Source organism: Zootermopsis nevadensis, unplaced genomic scaffold, assembly GCF_977971745.1.
Source record: "Zootermopsis nevadensis isolate Lab colony 2312 unplaced genomic scaffold, Znev_1.0 Znev_ptg000005l, whole genome shotgun sequence".
Lineage (NCBI taxonomy): Eukaryota > Metazoa > Arthropoda > Insecta > Blattodea > Termopsidae > Zootermopsis > Zootermopsis nevadensis.
Genome location: NW_028259137.1, coordinates 2,038,862 through 2,065,866, shown reverse-complemented (window position 1 = coordinate 2,065,866; position 27,005 = coordinate 2,038,862). Strand labels below are relative to the sequence as shown.

The 27,005-nt window shown below is 39.7% G+C and overlaps 1 protein-coding gene and 1 long non-coding RNA gene across 4 annotated transcripts in view; one reads left to right on the top strand and one right to left on the bottom strand.

Moving 5' to 3' along the window:
• Positions 1-27,005, top strand: part of LOC110838846 (cell adhesion molecule 2-like) — a 316,884-nt gene that overhangs the window by 100,011 nt on the left and 189,868 nt on the right. The window lies entirely within an intron of this gene.
• LOC147874790 (uncharacterized) overlaps positions 20,281-27,005 on the bottom strand; it is a 246,716-nt gene continuing 239,991 nt past the window's right edge. For both annotated transcript variants that reach the window (XR_015533747.1, XR_015533752.1), the window contains exon 3: positions 20,281-21,696. This is a non-coding gene — a long non-coding RNA (uncharacterized LOC147874790). The remainder of the gene's footprint in view (positions 21,697-27,005) is intronic.

Here is a 27,005-nt window from a genome sequence, read left to right as displayed (position 1 = left end):
TTTCTCAAGACTTGGGGCAAGTGACTTCTCAAGACTTGGGACAAGTGACTTCTCAAGACTTGGGACAAATGACGTCTCAGGACTTGGGACAAGTGACCTGTCAAGACTTGGTAAGAGTGACTTCCCAAGACTTGGGACGAGTGACGTTTCAGGACTTGGGACAAGTGACTTCTCAAGACTTCGGACAAGTGCCTTCTCAAGACTTGGGACGAGTGAGTTCTCAAAACTTGGGGCAAGTAACGTCTCAAGACTTGGGACAAGAGACTTTGTACGACTTGGAACAAGTGACTTCTCACGACTTGGGACAAGTGACTTAACACGACTTGGGACAAGTGACGTCTCAAGACTTGGGACAAGAGACTTCGCACGACTTCGGACAAGTGCCTTCTCAAGACTTGGGACAAGTGACGTCTCAGGTCTTGGGACGAGTGACTTCTCAAAACTTGGTAAGAGTGACTTCCCAAGACTTGGGACGAGTGACGTTTCGGGACTTGGTAAAAGTGACTTCTCAAGACTTCGGACAAGTGCCTTCTCAAGACTTGGGACAAGTGATTTCTTAAGACTTGGGACGAGTCACTTATCAAGACTTGGGACAAGTGACTTCTGAAGACTTGGAACATGTGACTTCTCAAGAATTGGGACAAGTGACTTCTCAAGACGGGACAAGTGACTTCTCAAGACTAAGGTCAATTGATTTCTCAAGAATTGGGAAAAGGGACTTCTCAAGACTTGGGACAAGTGACTTCTCAAGACTTGGGACAAGTGACTTCTCTCGACTTGGGACAAGTGACTTCTCAAGACTTGGGACAAGTGACTTCTCAAGACTTGGGACAAGTGACTTCTCAAGACTTGGGACAAGGGACTTCTCAGGACTTGGGACAAGTGGCTTCTCAAGACTTGGGACAAGTGGCTTATCAAGACTTAGGTCGAGTGACTTCTCAAGACTTGGGACATGTGACTTCTCAAAACTTGGGACAAGTGACTTCTCAAGATTTGGGACAAGGTCATTCTCAAGACTTTTAACATGTGACTTCTCAAGACTTGGGACAAGTGACTTCTCAAGACTTGGGACAAATGACTTCTCAAGACTTGGGACAAGGGACTTCTCAGGACTTGGGACAAGTGGTTTCTCAAGACTTGGGTCGAGTGATTTCTCATGAATTGGGACATTTGACTTCTCAAGACTTGGGAAAAGCGACTTCTCAAGACTTTGGGCAAGTGACTTCTCAAGACTTGGGACAAGTGACTTCTCAAGACTTTGGACAAGTGACTTCTCAAGACTTGGGACAAGTGACTTCTCAGGACTTGGGACAAGTGTCTTCTCAAGACTTGGAAAAATTGACATCTCATTACTTGGGACAAGTGACATCAAGACTTGGCACAAGTGACTTCTCAAGACTTGGGACGAGTGACTTCTCAAGACATGGGACAAGGGACCTCTCAAGACTTGGGACAAGTGACGTCTCACGACTTGGGATAAGTGATTTCTCAAGACTTGGGACAAGTGACTTCTCAAGACTTGGGACAAGTGACTTCTCTAGACTTGGGACAAGGGACTTCTCAGGACTTGGGACAAGTGGCTTCTCAAGACTTGGGACAAGTGGCTTATCAAGACTTAGGTCGAGTGACTTCTCAAGACTTGGGACATGTGACTTCTCAAAACTTGGGACAAGTGACTTCTCAAGATTTGGGACAAGGTCATTCTCAAGACTTTTAACATGTGACTTCTCAAGACTTGGGACAAGTGACTTCTCAAGACTTGGGACAAATGACTTCTCAAGACTTGGGACAAGGGACTTCTCAGGACTTGGGACAAGTGGTTTCTCAAGACTTGGGTCGAGTGATTTCTCATGAATTGAGACAAGTGACTTCTCAAGACTTTGGACAAGTGACTTCTCAAGACTTGGGACAAGTGACTTCTCAGGACTTGGGACAAGTGTCTTCTCAAGACTTGGAAAAATTGACATCTCATTACTTGGGACAAGTGACATCAAGACTTGTCACAAGTGACTTCTCAAGACTTGGGACGAGTGACTTCTCAAGACATGGGACAAGGGACCTCTCAAGACTTGGGACAAGTGACGTCTCACGACTTGGGATAAGTGATTTCTGAAGACTTGCGACGAGTGACTTATCAAGACTTCGGACGAATGACTTCTCACGACTTGGGACGTGTGACTTCTCAAGACTTGGGAGGAGTGATTTCTCAAGACTTTGGACCAGTGACTTCTCACGACTTGGGACAATTGACTTCTCACGACTTGGGAAAAGTGACTTCTCGCGACGTGAGACAAGTGATTTCTCAAGACTTGGGACAAGTGAATTCTGAAGACTTGGCACAAGTGACTTTTCAAGACTTGTTACAAGTGACTTCTCACGACTTTGGACAAGTGACTTCTCAAGACTTGGGACAGGTTACTTCTCAAAACTTGAGACAAGTGACTCCTCAAGACTTGGGACAAGTGACTTCTAACGACTTTGGACAAGTGACTTCTCAAGACTTGTGACAAGTGACTTCTGAAGAGATGGTACGAGTGACTTCTCACGACTTGGGACGAGTGACTTCTGAAGACTTGGGACTAGTGACTTCTCAGGACTTGGGACAAGTGACTTCTCAATACTTGGGACAAGTGACTTCTCAAAACTTGGTACAAGTGACTTCTCAAGACTTCTGATAAGTGATTTCTCAAGTCTTGCGACGAGTGACTTATCAAGACTTGGGACGAGTGACTTCTCACGACTTGGGACGAGTGGCTTCTCAAGACTTGGGACAAGTGACTTCTCAAGACTTGGGACTAGTGACTTCTCACGAATTCACATCAAAATTTTCTTGAAATTGTTCGAAAATTTTTGTAGAGCCTTACTCTGTCGGACTGTTTCCGATGTACTTTGTCTCTGATGAATGGTGTCTGTGCCAGACTCGGTCCCTGCACGGACCGGTCTCTTTATGACATGGCTCTGACGTGTCGTCTCTGAAAAGCCCTAGTGGGAAAGACAGGACGTCAGGCAGAGATCTTGAACGGCAGTGAAACGGTTGGTGCAGACACCGAGGCAGGCAGCAACCGGGAGATACAGAGGCGGGGTACGGCAAAGACAGGTTGTGGCATTCACCGAGTTTGGCAGGCATCTCTTGGGGAGGTTTTAGAAAAAATTATTCAAAATTTTCAAAATTTTCGAAAAAGCAAAATGTGCAGGAAATTGTCTGAAAAGCGCATAAAACCAAAATTTTCTGAAATATGTGAAAAAAATTTTGAATGTGAAATTTTTCAAATTTCTTTTGGTTTTGTGCTACTTATGACATTGTCTAAGCCTCACGAGGTCTCAACCGAGCTCTTTCGGTTTCGGTCTTGTAAGAAAAGCGCACATCATATCTTTTCAAAAATTTGGAAAATTTGTGGTATTGTGGGCTTTTTAGACAATTTGCATTATTTATTGTTTTTCCGAAATATTTTGAAAAAATTGAATATTTTTTCAAAAAATTCCCCACCCAATCTCTACAAGACTCGGTGTCTGCGGGACTCGGTCTTTGCCGTACCCGATCTCTGACGGTCAAGGTCTCTTTCTCAAACGGTCTATGCCGGACGCGGTCTCTGCCTTACCCGGTCAATGTCTGACTCGGTGTCTGCATCAAACGTTTTCTGCCGGATACTGTGTCCACTCACAGTGTCTCTGACACACTCGGTCTCTTCCTCACACGTTTTACGCCGGACACGGTTTAAGCCTCATTTGGACTGTGTCGGAATCCTTCTCTATCTCATCCGATCTCTTCCGGATTCGGTCTTTCCAGAGACGGCAAGTCTGAGAATCGATTTGCCTGTGATCGACTGGGGAGATTTTTGAAATTCTTTTATAGATTTCCAAAATTTTCAAAAAATTCTGGAAATTGTCCAGAAAGCGCACAAATGAAAAAAAGAAAAATGTCATCTTCAAATTTTTTCGAAAATTTTGAATATTTTTTCGTAATTCTCCCCACCCGAATTCTATCAGACTCGGTGTCTGCGGAACTCCGTCATTGTCTTACCAGATCTCTGTCGGTCACTTTTTCTGTCCCCCACGGTCTATGCGGCACTCGGTCTCTGCCTCAATATGTCACTGCGTGACTCAGTTTCTGCTTCAAAAGGTTTCTGCCGGTTTCAGTGTCTCACTCACCTTGTCCTTGACAATCGGTCTCTCCCTCACCGGGTCTATACCGGACACGGTCCAAGCTTCACGTGGTCCCTGCCTGACTGTCTCTACCTCACCGTCTCTTTCGGTTTCGGTCTTTCCAAAGACGGCAAGTCTGAGACCGGTTCTGCCGGTGATCGAGTGGGGAGATTTTACAATTTTTTTTTTAAAATTTCCAAAATTTTAAAAAATTTAAAAACACCTCATATTGTCCAGAAAGCGAACAAAACTAAAAAAAAATTTGAAAAATGTCATCTTTCGAAAAATTTTGTTTCGTGGGCTTTTTAGACAATTTTCATATTTTGTTATTTTGAAAAATTTGAACTTTTTTCAAAATTCTCCCCACGTGATACCTGTCAAAATCGGTCTCTGACTTACCCAGTCTCTGTCTGACTGTCACCGATGCGGCCTCTGTGACTCGGTCTGCAGGTTCGTCTCTGTAAAGACTGGTTGAGGCAGAGACCGTATATGAGGTGCGATCGGAAAGTTTCAAGACTGCGCGTATAAAAACCCGTACACTTATCTCAGGTATTAAATTCATCCATCACCCTCGAAGTAGTTCCCCTGGGAGTGAACACAACGATCCCAGCGCCGCTGCCAAGCCTGGAAGCATCCCTGGAAATCTTTCTTTGTCAGCCTGTCAAGCACCATCTGCGATTCTGCCTGAATCTCTTCTATCGTCTCAAATCTCCTTCCCTTTACCTGAATTTTCATCTTTGGGAAGAGGAAGAAGTCACACGGAGCTTAGAAAGGAAGTTGGGGTCGGTTCTTGCAAGGTCTTTGAGCTCCTGACAAACGAGAAGTCGATTCTGCTTCTGGTCCTCAGACAGGATGCGTCGCATGTGGAGTTCTTCCTTTAGAATCAGCTGACAGGTCCCATAGCCTATCCCAACAATGTCGCACAAGTCGTTGATGGTACGACGTCGATCTTCGTGAATGGCCTGCCGAATCTCCGTAACATTTTCGGGCGTTGTGCTCGAAGATGGTCGTCCAGAACGCTTGTCATCATCGACAGAGGTTCGGCCATTTTTAAAACGTGAATGCCACACAAAAGTTTGTGCACGACCCATTGCGGACTCCCCAAATGCTTGCTTTAGCATTCATAGGTTTCCGTAGCCGTTTTGGCGAGTCTTTGGCAAAATTTGATGCACACGCCATTCCGAAATCGCAGGAGGGTCGGTGTAATGCACTACCAAAACGCCCGTAACTAAGAAACAAATGCTAATTCGATGATGCCGGCTGGCACACTGATTCACTATGAATGTAGGCAGCACCCCCTAGCGGCAGAAGCTCGTACTACATCCGATTCGCCCTCTATTGACAGTCTTTAATCTTTCCGATCGCACCTCGTATAAAAATAACTAAATCATTTAAAACATGTTAACTGTAATTGATGTACGAGGCTCGTCCTTAAAGTAAGTTTCCCTGGGGCCGTTTACAGAAACAAAACACAATTTCATGGAAATATTTATTGCAACAGATACAGCAAGTGTCCAGCTATTTTTCAACATATTCGCCACCGGAATTGAGACATTTGTCATACCGTGGGACCAACTTTTGAATACCTGTGTCGTAGAAGTCTGCCGCCTGGGATTGGAACCACTGTCTGACATCCATCTCCGCCTCTCTGTCATTCTCAAAACGCTGACGCTGACCGGACAGGAATTTCTTGAGGTGTAGGAAAATATGGAAATCACTGGGAGCGAGGTCCGGGCTGTAGGGTGGATGATTAAACACCTCCCAGCTGAACTCCTGCTGGAGACTTGCTGTCCGTCGAGCCGTGTGCGGCCTAGCGTTATCACTGACCGCACTTCACAGTCGGCGGGAGCTGGAATAAGAACCTCCATCTTCAACAGCTGCAACGATACTACTGTGAGAACGCGGGAAGTGCCGTTAGTGCATGCGCCATGTTACGTCATTGCTCTATCACGTACGCACAGTCGCTTCGCGCAATATAAGGTTTGCTAGCTGTGGGACGAGTGGGAAATTTACTTTTGGGACGCGCCTCGTAGTTTCCAGACAAGGTCATACTATTATTGTAAAGGACAGGACAGGTAAAATGTTACAAACGCATCGGAGTCTTCCTTTAGTTGAATTAATGACGTTGTTTCAACTGCATCCGTTATTTAGTCCGAAATTTTATTTATTGTAACTGCGTTTATAAATTGTAAACGATAAAGTAGAAAAGGTCGCGGTTATTTCATGTTTGTTCTAGAAACTGAGAAAAACAGCGATAGATATCAGGATAGTTTTTGTCCCGGTCAAGATTCGAAATCAGCACCTCCCAAATGCTGCTCAGAAACTTTATTGCTTAAGACTATTTGATCGGTCACTTTTATATTTGTCGTTGAATTTGTAAGCATCCATTATCGTTCTTTGTTGCATGTAGACATATATATTTGTCTTGTACTTATCTGCAATTAGAGGTTCCCTTACTTCGTTAGAGCTGGTGTTAATCCGGAAAATGAACAAATAACTGCTCCTTCAAACAAATAAATTGCATGCCACTATGCCAAATTACAGGCTGAATAGTAGAGCTCTTAATGTACGTAAAATTCTCTCTCGGTAAATCAAGTCTGTTGATGTACTACACACGACGAGCTCTTTGCAAATCCACTACAGCACATTTCTTTGTCCTAGATCTCGCCAAATTGTCGCATAGAGTGCCTTTAATTTATAGCCCTAGTTTAAAAGTAAAATTTGGTCTCTTAGCCAATTGATAAGTGTAACGTAGCAACATAACATGGGACAGAGATAAACAGAATGTAGATACTTGTAACATCTTGAGGCAATATTTCTAAACGGTGAGCCACACACACACAATATGGCTCTCGACATACCGCATCGATTTACATAAAGTCAGACTTCAGTCATTCAAAGCATTTCATTGCACATGTGTACGAGGTGCGATCGGAAGGTTTCCAGACCGCGTATAAAAACCCGCACACTTATCTCAGGTATTAAATTCATCCATCACCCTCGAAGTAGTTCCCCTGGGAGTGAACACAACGATCCCAGCGCCGCTGCCAAGCCTGGAAGCATCCCTGGAAATCTTTCTTTGTCAGCCTGTTGGGATAGGCTATGGGACCTGTCAGCTGATTCTAAAGGAAGAACTCCACATGCGACGCATCCTGTCTGAGGACCAGAAGCAGAATCGACTTCTCGTTTGTCAGGAGCTCAAAGATCTTGCAAGAACCGACCCCAACTTCCTTTCTAAGCTCCGTGTGACTTCTTCCTCTTTCCAAAGATGAAAATTCAGCTAAAGGGAAGGAGATTTGAGACGATAGAAGAGATTCAGGCAGAATCGCAGATGGTGCTTGACAGGCTGACAAAGAAAGATTTCCAGGGATGCTTCCAGGCTTGGCAGCGGCGCTGGGATCGTTGTGTTCACTCCCAGGGGAACCACTTCGAGGGTGATGGATGAATTTAATACCTGAGATAAGTGTACGGGTTTTTATACGCGCAGTCTTGAAACTTTCCGATCGCACCTCGTATACCGCATGGCGAAGATGTTCTGACACGTTGATTTTAAAATCCAAGATGATAATTGGGGTCACAGTGGCCGAGCGGTCTGAGGCGTGGGCCTTGTGCCGTTTGGTCACTGGGACCGTGGGTTCGAATCCCACTCAAGCCATAGATGTTTGTCGGCGTTTCTCAAGAAATCCGTAAAGTAACGTACTGTTAAGTTAATTTCTAAGGAAGATTGTTACTGAACATGTATTCCGCACGTCATTAGACAATATCAGAAGATTTACTGAACGTCCATGTAGGACAGATTGTAAATAATCAGGGATGTTAGAAAAAAGATGATAATAAGTTCTAACATACGTTTCGAAAAGTTAATTAAACTTTTTTAAAGTTTGTTATTTTTATGTTCAATACTTGAGGTAATTGTCGCCCTGGTTAGCGTACTCGCCACTGGAACCAAGGTTCACGGGTTCAATCCCGGTCGAGGTCGATGGATTTTTAAGGGTGATAAAAATCTGTTCATTAAATATTATATACGTATAAGGTCTTTCAGACCTTAATCAAAGGGATTTCTTCTGCCACATTAGACTATTATTTTTTGTAAAACTAGCAGGTTTTTATTTAGATAATCGATGAAATTGGACTTCAGTGATATGTAAATTGGAGTTTAAAGGCCTCTTAACCAGATGAAACCAAAATTAAATTAATCTGACATTGTTTATAAGAGAATTCTATTACGAAATTTAATCAAAATTATTTCAGTAAATTTGTAGTTAGAATCCAGCAGTAAGACACGGGTATGCCAAGAACGTAAAGTATCAAACCACCGTGACTACTAGACAAATCGAAATAATGTAAAGGCTTCGAACGATGTGAAGAAGTAGGACGATTATGAAATATAAGGAAACATAAGAAGATGCCATATTGGGTATTGATTTGTAGCCCCAGTAATAATAATAATAATAATGAGATATCTAAATATGATACATACATCTCAGTTACTTAATGATTTAATCTTATGCGTTTACAAATTATACACGCTGACCTATTACACCTCAGAATTTAAGTATGTGACAATACATCTGAGTCATTATATGTTATTATTAAGTTTCATCTCTTTGTCTTATTTTGTAGATTTTAAAAATTCTGTCTAGAGGATGTATTTAGGTTAATGATATAAAATCAATGTACCTGTCATTATAAAATAATAATAACATCTTTATGGCAATTATTAACTACTCCCTGAGTTGACTCTGAACTTGGAAGGAAATGCAGGAAACAGAGAAACCGCTCTCTAGCACTGTCGGAATCCGGGACCCCAGCGTATTTGCGGGTCAAAGTCACGTGACTGGTCTAATAACAAATGTATTCTATTATCTTGTTACAAATCTTCAAACTCCAATCACAGTTACAACAGCTAATGAGTAGATACGTTTTGGAGGATCTAGCGCCTTGCGGTTTAGGCAACTTCTATGTCACTTGTGTTATGCAGTAGTGTCTGATCATAACTGACAGGGTTTGCCTGCAAACTTGATAATGAACAAACTGCAGAGCTCTGTTTTCGTGTCTCATTAAGTTTTATTACAGCACTTTACGTAACCAAGCACATTTCAGACAAAACTTGATCGTACACAAAGTGTGTTTGTCATAACAGACCGACAAACGAATAGAAAGAATGTTCGACTACAACAACCGACTTCCAAATTCTGCACACTCCATACGCATTCTTTGTACAAAATGTATGAAATGAACGCGTAATGGGAGGGTCGTGTTTCAGTCCGAATTTTTCAGCTCCAATACATTTAACGAATTTTGATCAAATTTTATAATGGAGGTCTACAATACAAATACCCAACTTAGTGACATTTCTTATGGTTCTGGAATAAAGTTTGGTGGTCTAGCCATGTAGCTAGAATAAGAAAAAAAAACAAATGTGTACAAAATTTTGGTCAACCGTTTTGGAAATATATCACTAAAACGGATCTTGAGAAATATTCTGAGGTTATGAAGTGAATTTAATTTGCTTAAAACGATGACGTATAGTGGACAATGTTATTCACAGTCCGGAGTCTCCTAGTTCTTAGATCGTACGCTTGAATAGGTTGTTAATTTTATATTTATTTATTTATTTATTTTAAAAATTATAATAAATTGACGATTTTCTATGTAACTGCAACTGAAAATGACAGTCCGTTTAGACGTGAATGACAATAGAATATCTCCAATATAGCTCAACTCTACACTTTTCGGTAGTTAAAGAACACATTAAAATAAAGTGAAAATCAATCACTTGCATGAAACAGTTGAACCAGCATTAACTTTAGCTTGTGATGGGACATCTGCCTTTGATGGCATTATCGACCGAGCATGTTGGTGTAACTACCGTAGGCAAGAGTTAAAGTAAATACTTTGCGATTTGGCAGGCAAGTGATGTTGTGCGCATGAGCAACCTACCTATTCATATAATTAATACATGTTTTTGTTGATTTCCGATGTTCAGTTTTAAATATATTTATTTTATTATTGCTGCCGATTTTATAACTTCCAGTGCTTTAAAGTATTACCAATAAATTGTAAATTAAATTAAAACAAGTACAACTTTTTTCGGTCTGCTAGTAGACCAGAATGTGACTTCCCCAGGCTGCATACGTCATAGGGATTTACAGAATTAGCTATTTCCACAGACATGTTTATAATTGTTTTCCTCAGTCTCTTCAGACGAATGTTAAGATTGTGATGTCGAAAAATCCGAAAAGCATGCCTGTGATTAGTAAGCTGTACCCAGAGCGTCTGGCCTTATAAAGATCCAGTAACTGTTTCTCGTCTCTCTGCAAATTTTCTCAAATATCCCAGAAACAATGAGAACAGATGACGCAGTTTAGAACCTTTAGGGGGAAGCTCCCAGAAGACGATGCTCCCGGCATTGCGTTACGCAGTTAACCAACGCCATCGCAGGGCTCCTAGAATGTGATCCAAACAATTCGGTGACATTTGGAGTGATTTTGGAAATTCGACGCCGGGCGTCGAGAAGCCTATCATCGTGACGTCATCTCAGGGTCACACTAATGTGATCAGAACCCTTCGGATAACATTTTTCGCAAGTTCAGAAATTCGACGCCAGGCGTCGCGACGCCCACAGCCGCGGCGGCTTCATATGACGTCAAATTTATATCAGACGAGCAACCAGAAGACGATGATCAGTCAACTAAAAAATCGACGTCAGGTGTCACGACGCCTAATGTTTCGACGCGTTCAGAAGACGCCAGAATAGGTGATAAACCCGTTGTACAACAGTTGTCACAATGGTAGAAAATCGACGCCAAGCGTAGCAACGAAGACGGTCATGGCGCCGAGGGGATATTATCGGATACTCAGCGTGACTTATCATAAACCAACCCAACCTAACCTAACTTAAACGGGCTACCTGGAATCACGTCGACCTGTGTGTGACCTTGAAGTATTGAGTGACGTCACAGCTGGACAGCATTTTAAGGCCGTCTACTTTTGATTTTCTGCATGTCATCTACGACAATTTCCCCGTATTTTCTCCTCTCAATTGGATTCTTAAAATGTTAAAGTAATTTATAGAAAAAACACGTCTGCTTTTTATTTTGTTTAATTTGTGAAATTTTTAATAATGCGTCCCTAGGTCTGGTAAAGGTTGAGAAAGCCATATTTTGAAGCCAGGATGGACTGAGTAAAACCACAGTAAAACAATATGATAGCCGATCTCCGTGTCCAGATTTGTAACAGGGACATCCCAAATACGAAGAAAGAGTGCTTAAATTTCTGTCGCGAAATTTCATTACAGAAATTATTCTACAGACTTAGTGCGCCTCGCTGCTGGGACCGTGGGTTCGAATCCCACTCAAGGCATGGATGTTTGTCCGCGTTTTTCTATGTTTGCACAGGTAGAGGCCTTGCGTCGAGCTGATCACTCATCCAAGGAGTCCTACCATCGTCCAAATATATCAAAATGAATAAATAAAAACCTCGACACCTACGGGTAAAATAGGAAAAGTTAACTTTTATTCATCTGAAAATACCATGTTTAATTCATTTCGTTGAGATCATTAACCATGCCTCCAAGTAATTACTTGTAAGATGCCTTGTAGGCAGAAGTTGTCCTCCCAATGTGAATTGTAATTTACGCAATTCATAAATTCACACAAATAAATACTTAAAAATAATATATTTGAGGGGAGGGGTGTTATTTGAAAACATCCCGGTTGTTGCTGACTGACTCGCACATCGAGTTTCTCTGCTGTTAAATCCTCGTGGAACGAGGGTAGAATTAATACCTCTCAGACAGATTTTAAACCGGCGTTGCAATCATAGATGAATTCCTGCTTAATTATGCATACTCAGTAGTATATTAAATAGTATTGGAAAATTCTGTCATGGGAGGAGATGGGAAAGAACGTGTTTCCCAGGGGTAAGTTTCAAACAATTTTCGGTTATCTGGAGCTCTGAAGGCGATGGTTAGGCAGAAATCATGCACAACTTTTAAATTCTCCTCAGCAAACGATTTAGCCTTATTCTGGTTATAAGTGCTTCGCATTCCAGAATTTCGCGGGTTCCAGAACTGTCCCTACCTCACACCCATCACGAAAATGACAACTACAGTGTTTTGCAAAAAATCTTTGGTTAATACCAAACATTTGACGGGGCTCTCACTAAAAAGGAAAATAAGTGAATATAATTCGATGTTATGACTATTCAGGTACATTCTTTGAGGCGGCCGTGTGTTGTAAGGATCGCGTTTTAGGTCATGAGTTCTAATCCCACGGCATACATTTTTACATGCGTTTTTTTACATTTCGGTGATTCTGTATTAGATTGCCTTGAGCTAAACTGAGGCGTTGGGGGAACACGAAAATTAATCTATTTCTGTCTTCTGCTTTAATTATTTATTCCTAATTATCAATATTGAAAGATTATCAAAAACGTTTGCAGTTAATCAAAGGTAAATCACAGATTTTTCTAGTAATATCTGAGTTAATATCAACAAGACAGACCTCCAATGTCCGTTCTTTACATTCATAAATAATAAAAACAAATTTATTATATATGGTGAGCTCTGCTAACAATACTGGTATTTGAGTTACTTAATTCGACTGGTAGATGACTCTGCCGACATTAATAATAACACAGGCGAACATAATTTCTGTCATAATTTGAAGAACTTTTAATTGAGGATTTTAAACATTAAAAAAACATTCATTGTAATAAATATTTCGCATTCGTTTCGTTTAACGCGAGACAAGATGATTGTAATCGGCGATGTTTTATCCAGAGCTGTTTCGAGAACTTTATGAACACTGACTGCAGTTAAGTCACAGTATGGTCAGATGAACGCATGACTAAACCCAATAAAAATTTTCATGTCCAAAACACTAGTCATTGACAAAGCAACAAAGTAAATACCTAAATATTAAAAAAAGGTAAATTTTATGTTTGAATATTGGTAATTCCTATAGTAATATAAGTTATTCTATCCTGAACAACTATAACCAAACGAAGGGTGTGTTTTACAATCGATTGCGTCTTAATATCGAGGACATACAGTGATATTCTATTAGTCACAGAGTATTAACCAGTATTTAAATTTATTTTACGTTGATTTGTCTCCAAAATTCTTAAAACGAGAGAAGGTGAGGGCATTGGAAAAGAAGGGGTGGAATCATCCGTTTGGGTTGGCAACCGAAGCCAACAGGAACATAGCTATAACTATCATTGCATCATGAAGGCAATTGAGCACAAGTGAGCGCTTAGCTGGACTGAAAACATTTTATCGCTCAATATACATTACATTTTGGAGCCATAATGCCATTATACACCACGCATATAAACTGTCGGCATAACGAAAACTATCATAATCTCAAAGTTTAATGAACATAAAACAGTAAGGCATTTACATTATAAATGTCCTGGTTGTTTGCTTATATATTTAACGACCCTGAGTCAACTGTAGTGGTTATTCAGCGCTGAATGAGAAATTTCAGAATGGTTATGAATCGTGGAAAGGAACAGATGAGGTGGCCACGAAGTAATTCATTTGGAAGGTCTGAATATATTTACGATAAACTTACATTGAATTGGAATCCGGTCGTATATTAAATTACAATTAAAAAGGTTTGTAACATTGTATTCATATATTGCTGGTGTTTGAGAATTGGGTGTTGAGGAGGATATTTGGGCCTAGGAGAGAAGACGATGGGGTCTAGAGAAAAGTACATAATCACGAACTTAAAAATCTGTTCTCCTCCCCCAGTATTGTCAGGATGATTAAGTTGAGAAGAATGAGATGGGCTGGGCATGTGACACGCATTGATGGGGCACGAAGTGTGTACCAGGTATTGGTTGGGACCCTGAGGGAAAGAGACCTCTGAGGAGACATAGACGTGATAGAAGGATAATGTCAGGCGGGATCTATGGGAGATAGGAGTTGAAGGAGACTGGATTTTGTTGGCCCAGGACAGGGTCCAGTGGAGGGCTTTGGTTAATTCGGTGATGAACTTTCGGGTTCGTTAAGCCATTTAGTTAGTTAATTAGTTAGTTATAACATTGTATTCCGGTCACATATTGGATAACGAAGTTCTTCAGAACAGTGGTCCAGATTTTTTAAGTTTTGCTATTAGGTGCCCGAAGTGGCTTCCACAGGAGACGCTGCACGCGTCCCAACTTCATGCAGTCTCATGCCACACTCAATGTAGCATATATCGATCGACACTCATTACGCCGTCACAGATTCTGTCTCGCAGTTATGTCAAGGATTCTGGCAAAGGACATACTCATTTTCCTTGACATAGCCCCAGAAAAGAGAATCAACGGATGTGAGGTCGGGAGACAGCGGAGGCCACCTGAAAGGCCAATCTTGGATAATTCAATTATAAAGAGTTCTGACGATGATGGATTACACTTAAAATAGACGGAGACTAGCTCTATCTAACTGACCCAACTGAGAAGGTATGTCTCACCTGAAGACGGAAACAGAGACAGCTTCCGAAACGTTGTGGTTTATTTGCTTAAACAAGGACGATGGAAAATTCCAGACAAAGAATAAGTTTAAATGCAATCTTGAATAACGTTATTTTAGACAAGTGTGGTATCAAGGAAACAGGTGATTCTGCAGTGATATTATTCCTTACCGAAGAACACTGGTTCATTAATCAAGTACCCAAGTACAACAATTTCATTGTCGGGCCACTGTTTTGGAGCAACGAGGTTAAAATATTTTCCATGGATAAAAATATATAAGCCTTTAAAACTGTATTATCCTTTGTGGTCAGGGTTTAAAATACCAATCATAATTATCATCTTCAATTAGTCCTAACGACGTGGTCCATATAATTATTAATCTCGTACAATATTACAGAGTGCATGAGTAGGGGTCAAATCTTCCTTCTCCCACTAAACATCTGGAAAATACATCTCGAAATTAATGAAGTACTACGTTAATATATTATTCAAGTTACGCCATGTTCTCTGATTGACAGTCTTTCGTAGTTCAAGCTGAAATATTTACCAAAAATTTCTTCTAACCACTTTTCAAATGCCTGTGATGGAGTTTTTCTTGTATTGGTAATTACTGATACTTCCACACTTTGGTTTCTGTTTTGTGCTCGCCCTGACGTGACATTTTAAACACCGGTTCCTAGATAGAGCTGAATATCCCTGTTTCAAATAATCTCCCGTCTCATCAGATACCTGGTATATTTTACGTTTATTGTATTTTTCAAGTTTTCAGTTTCTTTATTGTTATTATTATATTTTACTGTGTTCGTCAGTCTTAAGAGATAGCATTACAACAGAGAGGCATGATCTAATATTTGATACTTCTGAGAATGCTTTACAGAAGTATTGAATTCATAACGTTGAAAATTTAAGGTTTTCCGAGATACGAGGTGCGATCTTCGAGCACAACGCCCGAAAATGTTACGAAGATTCGGCAGGCCATTCACGAAGATCGACGTCGTACCATCAACGACTTGTGCGACATTGTTGGGATAGGCTATGGGACCTGTCAGCTGATTCTAAAGGAAGAATTCCACATGCGACGCATCGCAGTCAAATTTGTGCCAAGGCTCCTGTCTGAGGACCAGAAGCAGAATCGACTTCTCGTTTGTCAGGAGCTCAAAGATCTTGCAAGAACCGACCCAACTTCCTTTCTAAGCTCCGTATGACTTCTTCCTCTTCCCAAAGATGCAAATTCAGCTAAAGGGAAGGAGATTTGAGACGATAGAAGAGATTCAGGCAGAATCGCAGATGGTGCTTGACAGGCTGACAAAGAAAGATTTCCAGGGATGCTTCCAGGCTTGGCAGCGGCGCTGGGATCGTTGTGTTCACTCCCAGGGGAACTACTTCGAGGGTGATGGATGAATTTAATACCTGAGATAAGTGTACGGGTTTTTATACGCGCAGTCTTGAAACTTTCCGATCGCACCTCGTACGTACTTTTAGATGTGGATTTGTCTCAGAAGCATTTATGTGTGTTCTGTCTTCCACACCTCACAAAATTAATTTTCGCACAACATCTGTGGTCAGTCAGTGCTAATGTTGAAATCCGCCGATCGTCGCATTGTTTAACGTCCCTCATCTGAGAGCACTTACAAAATAGCCGCTAACTTTGAGCGACTTTTCAATTAAATCTGTTGTTTTAGCACAGCTTTTACACTAGAAGAGTTGATGTAGTGCGATTTCAATGATGAGGAACCAGAAAAAGAGAGGTTTGTTGAGTTCTCTTCTGTCTGTATGCTGGAGATAGCGCACTTGAACTGAGGGATTAATCCAATCCGGAAAATCCTCCCCACCTTTCTGTTTGTCCCAATTTGCTTCTCTACCATTTCCAACTCCAACTCTATTCCTTTCATTCACCTTTACACGTTACCCAGTTTAATCTAAACTCTGATTTACTCTCCCTCGTCTCCTATTCCTCTGCTAACATGAACTAAGCTTTGCCGAATTATATTAGACTATCAAGGGACGTCAATTAGTAGCTAAGGCTCGTCTCATGTGATGATGTTTGAGTCATTTCTGTAATGCTTTAACTGGATGTAAGGGTTTCAGAACTCGTCTCTTCCAGGCAAGTAATTTTAGATTACAGAACTATCATCTTTCTAGGATGTTCTACCGCAATATGAATCCATCCATGCATCTCCGTTGTAGGATAGACTGACGCAAAGGTCCGTTAACTTTCTTACACCACCAGGGAAAAGTCTGTGTTAGATACAATTTAAACGTCTTCTATAAATAATGCAATATATATTTTTCAACACCGATGTTCTTTAAAGCCATTTATAGATTATTAACTCGATAGAATGTAAGATTTGAGGTTTTCACGGCAGTGAGTATGAAGATTTCTGTCTTCTGGGTTGTTGCGCTGTGTAGTCTGGTCGATATTTACCAACGTTTCAGAGGTCATACTGCCTCCGTCATCAGAGTATGAAGATTTCCGTCTTCTGGGTTGTTGCGCTGTGCAGTCTGGTCGATGTTAACCGACGTTTCAGAGGTCATACTGCCTCCGTCATCAGGGCGATGAGTATGAAGATTTCTGTCTTCTGGGTTGTTGCGCTGTGTAGTCTGGTCGATGTTAACCGACGTTTCAGAGGTCATACTGCCTCCGTCATCAGAGTATGAAGATTTCCGTCTTCTGGGTTGTTGCGCTGTGCAGTCTGGTCGATGTTAACCGACGTTTCAGAGGTCATACTGCCTCCGTCATCAGGGCGATGAGTATGAAGATTTCTGTCTTCTGGGTTGTTGCGCTGTGTAGTCTGGTCGATATTTACCAACGTTTCAGAGGTCATACTGCCTCCGTCATCAGAGTATGAAGATTTCCGTCTTCTGGGTTGTTGCGCTGTGTAGGCTGGTCGATGATTACCAACGTTTCAGAGGTCATACTGCCTCCGTCATCAGAGTATGAAGATTTCTGTCTTCTGGGTTGTTGCGCTGTGTAGTCTGGTCGATGTTTACCAACGTTTCAGAGGTCATACTGCCTCCATCATCAGGGCGATTCTTAGTATGAAGATTTCTGTCTTCTGGGTTGTTGCGCTGTGTAGTCTGGTCGATATTTACCAACGTTTCAGAGGTCATACTGCCTCCGTCATCAGAGTATGAAGATTTCTGTCTTCTGGGTTGTTGCGTTGTGTAGTCTGGTTGATGTTAACCAACGTTTCAGAGGTCATACTGCCTCCATCATCAGAGTATGAAGATTTCTGTCTTCTGGGTTGTTGCGTTGTGTAGTCTGGTTGATGTTAACCAACGTTTCAGAGGTCATACTGCCTCCATCATCAGGGCGATTCTTAGTATGAAGATTTCTGTCTTCTGGGTTGTTGCGCTGTGTAGTCTGGTCGATGTTTACCAACGTTTCAGAGGTCATACTGCCTCCGTCATCAGAGTATGAAGATTTCTGTCTTCTGGGTTGTTGCGTTGTGTAGTCTGGTTGATGTTAACCAACGTTTCAGAGGTCATACTGCCTCCATCATCAGGGCGATTCTTAGTATGAAGATTTCTGTCTTCTGGGTTGTTGCGCTGTGTAGTCTGGTCGATATTTACCAACGTTTCAGAGGTCATACTGCCTCCGTCATCAGAGTATGAAGATTTCTGTCTTCTGGGTTGTTGCGCTGTGTAGTCTGGTCGATGTTTACCAACGTTTCAGAGGTCATACTGCCTCCATCATCAGGACGATTCTTAGTATGAAGATTTCTGCCTTCTGGGTTGTTGCGCTGTGTAGTCTGGTCGACGTCCACTAACGTTTCAGAGGTCATACTGCCTCCATCATCAGGGCGATTCTTAGTATGAAGATTTCTGTCTACTGGGTTGTTGCGCTGTGTAGTCTGGTCGATGTTTACCAACGTTTCCGAGGTCATACTGCCTCCATCATCAGGGCGATTCTTAGTATGAAGATTTCTGTCTTCTGGGTTGTTGCGCTGTGTAGTCTGGTCGATGTTAACCAACGTTTCTGAGGTCATACTGCCTTCATCATCAGGGCGATTCTTAGTATGAAGATTTCTGTCTTCTGGGTTGTTGCGCTGTGTAGTCTGGTCGATGTCCACTAACGTTTCAGATGTCCTTACAGCCTCCATTATCAGGGCGATGATGGAGGCAGCAAGGACCTCTGAAACGTCTGCAAACTTCTACCAGACTACACGGCGCAACAACCCAGAAGACAGAAATATTCATATTCTATAGAACTTTATATAATACAGATATTAATTAGTCATATCACGATAAATGTAATCAACGTGACGCTATCACAGTCTTTAAACTGTGCCCAGTATCAGTAAATTCATCTTATGTGTGAATGTTTTTATGGAATACTGTAATATCTTCTTTGTACGTGAAGTAAGTAATGAGGAGCATTAGCTGTGTCCTGTTTCCCTGAAAAATGCAATTTTTCACCGAAACGTAACATTTCCTAATACTCCACGTCTGTTCACTTGCACGTATTGTAAATTCGCTGTACACGTTCCAGCCAATTTGACTGGCAACGTCCAAGTTCCTCACAAAAAGGAAAACAAGTTTAGTCAAATTCTATTCTTGAAAAGGGCTGTCTTCTGGGATCTTGCACAGTGCAGTCTGTCAGAAACTTACCGACGTTACAGAGGAGCTTATTGTTTCTATAATCAGGGTGATAAAATCTTAGAAGTCACATTTTAAATTTCGCCGCGGCGATAACTTCAACGTACGTAATTTGTTTTCATTTGTTTATTGGTAGAAAACTTTGCACAGCGTTTCAAGTAACTTATAAATTTAACGTCGCAGTCTGCAAATGTAGTTTTGTATTGTGTCCCAGATTTCAGTCCAGTTTTAAAATGTTGGAGCGACCTTAATTTTGTACCCTTCCTCGTTTTACCTTTTAACGGAATAAGTTTTATCGTAAATAAATCAACAAACTTCCTTCTTCTGAGCAAAATCAGCGAATTCTGATTCAATTATGGACATCAATGTTACAGCCAGATTATTGTAGGAACAATGCAGGTCAACCTTTCGTGATACTTTAAATTTCTGTCATCGGTTGTACGAGTTCGTAGTGACGTAATATCGACGCCGATTAATATATGACACGAATCTTTCTGTTGTGATGGGTTTACAACTGAAAACAACATTACATTGAAATATAGAATGATGAACGTGGGAAATATTTTTGTCTCGTAACGATAAATGGTAAAAAATTAAAATTGCGTAAAATCTGAGTAACAGTTTTTACATTAACTTTAAAATTCCATGTTTTCTGCCTTTGAACAATACATAACAAATATGCTCTGGCCTTAGGCCAACGTCTACGATGACAGTCTTAAAGGAACATTGCGTTGTGTTTCTCCTAGGTATTATTTCAAAATGTTTGTAACCGCATTATAAAATTTATCTCGGTATTAAGTCTGTTAATGAGTGGGTTTAATTAGGTTAAATCTTGTATCAAAATGTATATGAATATGTGCTTTATTTAATATCTTAATTCAGTTTTGTCCATACCAGAACTTCCTTAAAAATTATTTCACTGAACTTTGTAGGTCTACATAATGTGAAGTCAGAGCTGTCCATATTTTATAAAAATCTAGTTCACATCTCTCGTCTTTGGGGTTATATTTTTAAAAATTTATACACTACAAACAACAAACCTACGGAAAGCGTAGTTACTAGGGGGGGGGGGGGGATCTGTCCAGACCGAGATAAGGTGGCGTAGTAACTTCAGTCAGGAAATTGCCTTAAAAAGAAAAAAGAAAAAAGTTACTGAATGTTTTAGTGCGAATCTGACTACGAACTCCAAATAAAGCAAGAGGGAAAAATCCTGTGTGCATTTTACTTGCTTAGGAATAGGTCATCTTCATTTATGAAGGAACTCCAATCTTTAATATATTCTGTACAGAGGGCCATATTTCTTACAACCTCGTGGCTCGTAAAATAATTTCTCTTTCCCACGTAACAGCTAAAATGATTTTGTCATCTCATTTTCCAATTGATATTGTCATTAGAACTATCACCATCTCGTCTCCTCACCACGTGCTCATCGCCAATTGGATATCAGCCCGTTCTCACACCCCGCCAATCACATGGCATACCAAACCCTATATAAGGCTTCCGAAAACTACCACGTAATATATATTTATCCCTGAAGATGTCAACTAAAATGTCTGCCGAAACAGACAATTTTTCGACATTCGACGCTGCTCATCCACAAATGCGGAATAACAATGTAGATTAGCAGTGATCAACAAAAGATTATATTTTTGTGGGCTCTACATTTAAATTTCCTACTTTAAGAACATTTTTGCGTACATGTGGAAAATTTAGAAGCGAGGTTTGCTGTCGGGATATTTAGAAGTCACGAGAATGTTTTACAAGCGTTAAAACCACAATCTAGCAATTAAAGTTTGTCAAGAATGAAGATTAGTAGACAGGAAGATAACAGTAAATTTGGATTAGGTTTACGTGACAGGTAAGTGTATTTATACCGCTGGGAATTTCCATGTGAGTATAAAGTTAACTTTTACGATCTCAGTTAGATAGTTTTGAAATTGTGGGATGGGTAAGATTACAGTAAAATCGACTTCCCAAATATTCTAAAGCTAATGTCACAAATCCGGAATTAAAATTAGAATCTGAAAAATTATTTCCCTTCCCGTAAATATCCGAAGTATCTCATAAACTTTAATTCACATGGTTTTAATAATTCCGTGTAGAAATGACTTGAATTTTATTCGCAGAGGAGAGTGATACTCGGGAGACATTGGGTTCCACTTCATTTGGGTGTTAACGGAGTCATAAAAACCACAAGATAAATGAACAGCGCTTGAGAAAGACTGAAAATCACGAGGAGGGATACAGAAAGACAGAGAGAGGAAACTAAGATAAGTAGCTTCCTCGCGTAGCGTCGATTAGGCGTTAAAATTAATGAGACAGCGTGTTAATCGTTTGAAATAAGGCCACGTCAGTCTTATTATGAATTTTCATTTGCTTTTTTTATCCTCGACTTTAATATTTTATATAAAAACAGAAAGCTCAGTAACTGACTTACTGATGCGGGACCAGAGAGGCTGTGACTACGAACCCCAGAATTCAAAACTGTAACAATAAGACGAAACGAAAACAGATTAACATTTAATTTCCTTGTTTAATTGTTTAATTTTAACCGTCTAATCACAATAAAATATTTTATTAAATATTAAAATATTATTATTACAATTAACATTTAATATTTAAAATATTTAAAATATATTAAAATGATGCTCTTTCTATCGAAATGTTCGATTTACAAAATAGAGCATCATCTTTTTCACGACATGTTTCGATTTTCAATGAACCATCTTCAGGTGTATAATCAATATAAATTTAAATGTAATATTCTAAATGCAATCCTTCGTCAGATGTCCATTAAATATCGGAAAGTTATCCTCTTCTAGATCAATTGTACTTTGTTATCACATTCAATGTTGTTTCGTAAATGTATGTCGCGTATAGTGTGATCTTGCGTGGGTGAAATGTTTGTAGTGGTTTTTTATAATCGGCCTGTAATCATCTCATTTAATTTCCATCATTTCTGTGGGGTTTTAAGAACGTTTTATTCTCTACATTAAAAGTATCTTTCTCCATTTATCTACGTGCCATAGGGGTTTAAATACACCTCGTCAGTCATTATAACAAATATGGAATGAATAAGGTTTACCAAAATAGAGCACATAATGTTTTTCGTTCCAAACTGGCATTGATGACGTATTGAAAACAAATTTCTGTTATTACATATACGTCTACAAATTCGTTACTTTAAAACTCATCACGTCATAACGTCTACTTGTGTCACGAAATAGTTGGAAGATGGCTGTTTTCTGGGTTGTTTCACCGTGTAGTCTGATAGAAGCCTTGATGATGGAGGCAGCAAGAACCTCCGAAACGTCGGTAAGCTTCTACCAGACTATACGGCGTAACAACCCATAAGACAGCTCATATTCAGAATCATCGCCGTAAAAGCCTCAAATCCTACGTAAGAAAAAGTTAATTATAAATAAATATAATATTATTGTTAATGGAAGACGTAAATAATATATTTGAGGTGATTCATTATTTCTGGAGAGAAAGTTAGTAGAAATATACACATCTGGAGGTCTCAATTAGGACTGTCTTCGTTTTTCTGATACCGAGAGGAGACCGTCTCTGTGTTGTGTTTTATATTATCCTATTGTTAGTTATGAACTTGGCGGGAGACTAACAAAGCTTGTAAGATGATAATGTTGCGTCATATTGTGTTGAATATATACTTGTTCAATTTTATCAGTCTAATCACAATAAAATATTAGATATTAAAATATTATTACAATTAACATTTAAATATTTAAAATATAATGTAAATCGAACATTTCGATAGAAAACATCATTTTAATATATTTTAAATATTTAAATGTTAATTGTAATAATATTTTAATATTTAATAATAATGTTTTATTGTGATTAGACTGATAAAATTGAACAAAAAAGCTTGTAAGTCTGACCTATGATCGATGCTGGAAGCTTCAACGTGGTCGGTCAGTCAACACTCGGTGCATCACACGACGCTTATAAGTACGACGCCATTCTAGCTTATCCTGTGAGAAGTTACAGTCTGACGATAAATAATGGAAATGTGTTCCTCTCTGACTCTTTCAGCTACTTTACTCTCAAATCCGCTTCACCCACGATCAGATGAATGTGACGTCATGTACTGGCGTTCAAAGGGCCGTGCTTTTAATCTTCCCAGTTTGAAATGTGACGGGTCGTTCAACACCATGAGGCATGACCGGTTAATGCAGGCCAAACAATTTTAAATTATTAATTATAAAGATCATTAAGATTCACACAAGAAGCAACTCAACTATTTTTAACTCTTTTAAAACTAAAAACTCTGTAGAGAGTTTACATACCGTGAATATAAAGGTTTAACAGTGACTTTTATATCAGTCGTTCACTTTTCTGTTACCAGACTGTATTCGTTCGATAATGTAGCGATACTTTATGCCTGTCCAAAGTGGCCCTATGAAAGCATGGTTCACTTAACTGAAAAATATATATAGCATATTGATACAAAGAATTTATAAATAAATTTTGGACAACTTATTTTAATTCTTATCGATATTATAAAAAAATATCAGATTATAATATTAAATATATTATTAGTATAATGAAATAAAATAACGAATATTAAACCGAAATATAAAAACCTAACCTGTATTAATTATTTTTACTATGATACAGCTGTGATAAGGGGTTTGTTAATAAATTACTTACATATCACCACAATTAAGAATGTGAAAAGTTATCATCCTCGGTATAAAAATTTCGATTTGAAAACTGAGCTTTCGTTACCAAGAAACTTTGAAACAGCAGAACTTATACTGCATGTGAGAGATGTTTCCAGATACAGCCGCATAACACAAAATTCTCTGAGGGTTAAACGACACATCCATTTGTCGCAATGCGCGCAGTAGAATAACATCTCGGATAATCTGAACATACAAACCAGTTCACAGCAGAGAATCCCTTCATAGTTGCGGTTCTACTCTGAAGTTACTGATAATAAAGATCTCCCTCCAAGCGATACATGACGTGTAGCGGGAATTCTTTACTTCACTTACTAGTTATATACGATGCGTCGCATGTGGAGTTCTTCCTTTAGAATCAGCTGACAGGTCCCATAGCCTATCCCAACAATGTCGCACAAGTCGTTGATGGTACGACGTCGATCTTCGTGAATGGCCTGCCGAATCTTCGTAACATTTTCGGGCGTTGTGCTCGAAGATGGTCGTCCAGAACGCTCGTCATCATCGACAGAGGTTCGGCCATTTTTAAAACGTGAATGCCACACAAAAGTTTGTGCACGACCCATTGCGGACTCCCCAAATGCTTGCTTTAGCATTTCATAGGTTTCCGTAGCCGTTTTGGCGAGTCTTTGGCAAAATTTGATGCACACGCCATTCCGAAATCGCAGGAGGGTCGGTGTAATGCACTACCAAAACGCCCGTAACTAAGAAACAAATGCTAATTCAATGATGCCGGCTGGCACACTGATTCACTATGAATGTAGGCCGCACCCCCTAGCGGTAGAATCTCGTACTACATCCGGTTCGTCCTCTATTGACACAGTCTTTAAACTTTCCGATCGCACCTCGTATATCCTGTTCGCTTCTACGTGAAGCATATGGTCCCTTCTTTAAGACGTTTCTTGATCTATATAGACATATGGTAGGATTCCTTGGATGAGCGATCAGCCCGTCGCAAGGCCTTTACCAATAGAACACAACGCAGAAAGTCGCTGACAAACTTCAATGCATTGAGTGGGATTCGAACCTACTGTCCTAGTGTCCAAGGCCCACGCCACAGACCGTCCGGTCACCGTCAATATTAATTAATTAATGTAGTGGTGGTCAGCTTCTTAAATTCCTCGGATATTTCAAGTCTCCCCCTTTATCAGGTTAGGTTAGGTTAGGTAGCGTCCGTGTTTATCTTAGTCTCTGGAAGTTACGTGGGGATCTTCGACAGACTTCTCTGGAACGGATGTATTACTAATTTCGGTTCCAAAGAACTGTATCTCATTCCTTAGGATTTACTTTATTGCAGCTTGGTACAGAGCTGTAGCACTTTACTTAATGTCGTATGTAGGAACTCGCACATCACAATGGGGAGAGACAGAACACGCTTAAATATGCATTAGCAAGGAGTTTGTTTGCACACTTTCCATAAACAAGCTATTCACTCCGCGAAGTCTCTTTGTCTTCCAGCTACAAAGTTGGATGTAAATATTCATTAAACGGAAGGAGACATCGCAGAAAATGGAAAATGGAGAAATTATAAGCTATTCCCACATGGCCACCCACTTTGGAATAAGAAGAATACTAATCCTGAACATTGTGCATTGGAAAACCATGGGAGGAAGGTCTTTAAAATGGGGATGAATTTATTTTCCTGAGCACGATAATAATTATGTTCGCTAACAGTGTGAGTGCTAATGTTAATAATATTCATGAATATGCAATACTAATATGTGAGATGTTACATAATTTACTCGATTTTCTGTGTTTCTAGTCATGCTCTGTATATTTTAAATGATAATTAAGAAAGATTTTAATATATTTTTCTCCGCGTTCAAGATATATCACATCATTTTTCATTGATACGTGTTGTATTTCAAATGAAATTATTTTATTTCATAACTATATCAAACGAAAGTCCATGTTATTAAGGCGAAACAATATTTTTACAAATATTAATTTATAAATAAAGTTTAAAGATTTCTGACAATGTTACGTTATAATATGTAAAAGTCGTATATATTTTAAAATAAAATTACAATGTTTCGGAAGCTGGATCTTCTTCCATCTTCAGGTAAAATAAGGACAGAAACTCTAACTGCTCAGCTTTCTGATTGGGCAATGCTCAGACCTGGACGAGTACAAGTCAACCATGGGCTGAAGAAGATGTAGCTTTCGAAACGTCGTCATTTTATTTAAATACAGAAGATGGATAGAGCATAAAATAACACTTTTACAGACTAATTTATAACTCACAGATGTATAAAAGGGAATTATTTCTAAAGAACTGATTAATGGATCGTCTGAAGCATTCTTCATGTTTATTGCTAAGTGATATATTCTCTAGACACGCGAACTAATTAAGGCAACTTAGACAAAGGGAGCTGCTAATAACAAAGCATGCCACTGGACATGATCCTGTGGGCTCATTACAATCCGCTTTATATTCTCACAATATATTTTTCTTGTAACGTGCCATCTGATTCCTGGACTTCCAATTAGTTGTCTTCCAAGAGTTTCAGCTAAAAGAATGACGTATTTATTATCCCTCTCGTCTGAACTGATATCAAGGCAATCTTAATTTCCTTGATTTCACAACTATAATGAGAATCAGTTTTTAGTATAGCAAAATCAAGAATTTAATTCGTAACGTATTATACTATTGTTAATACAATTAATAACCAAGAATTTTAACCTTATATTTATGTTTAGCAAATATTTGTAACTACGGCTACTCAGGAATATTAAACTCTGCAAAATTGCATTCACCAAGCATTCATGGCAAGGTAGCGTTAATTATATTCTATTTGTAACACACGAAGTGAGTGGACTGTCAACGTGCGAACTTCTTTAATTAAGAGTTTACGACCTTGCCGAATTGTCGCTTGAATTGAAAGAATCATTTGGTGGGCAGCTGTGTTGTATTCTGAGAATTAACATACCCTAATAATTCGGTCGACATAATATGGCAACTTGGGATTGTCTGTTCTCCTTGTATGGAGTACACCCCCATTTCACACTCATTAAAATATTTGGATTGCTACTTTTCCAGACACGTCAGTACTGTTTTGTTCCATTCCTAATACATTCACTTAT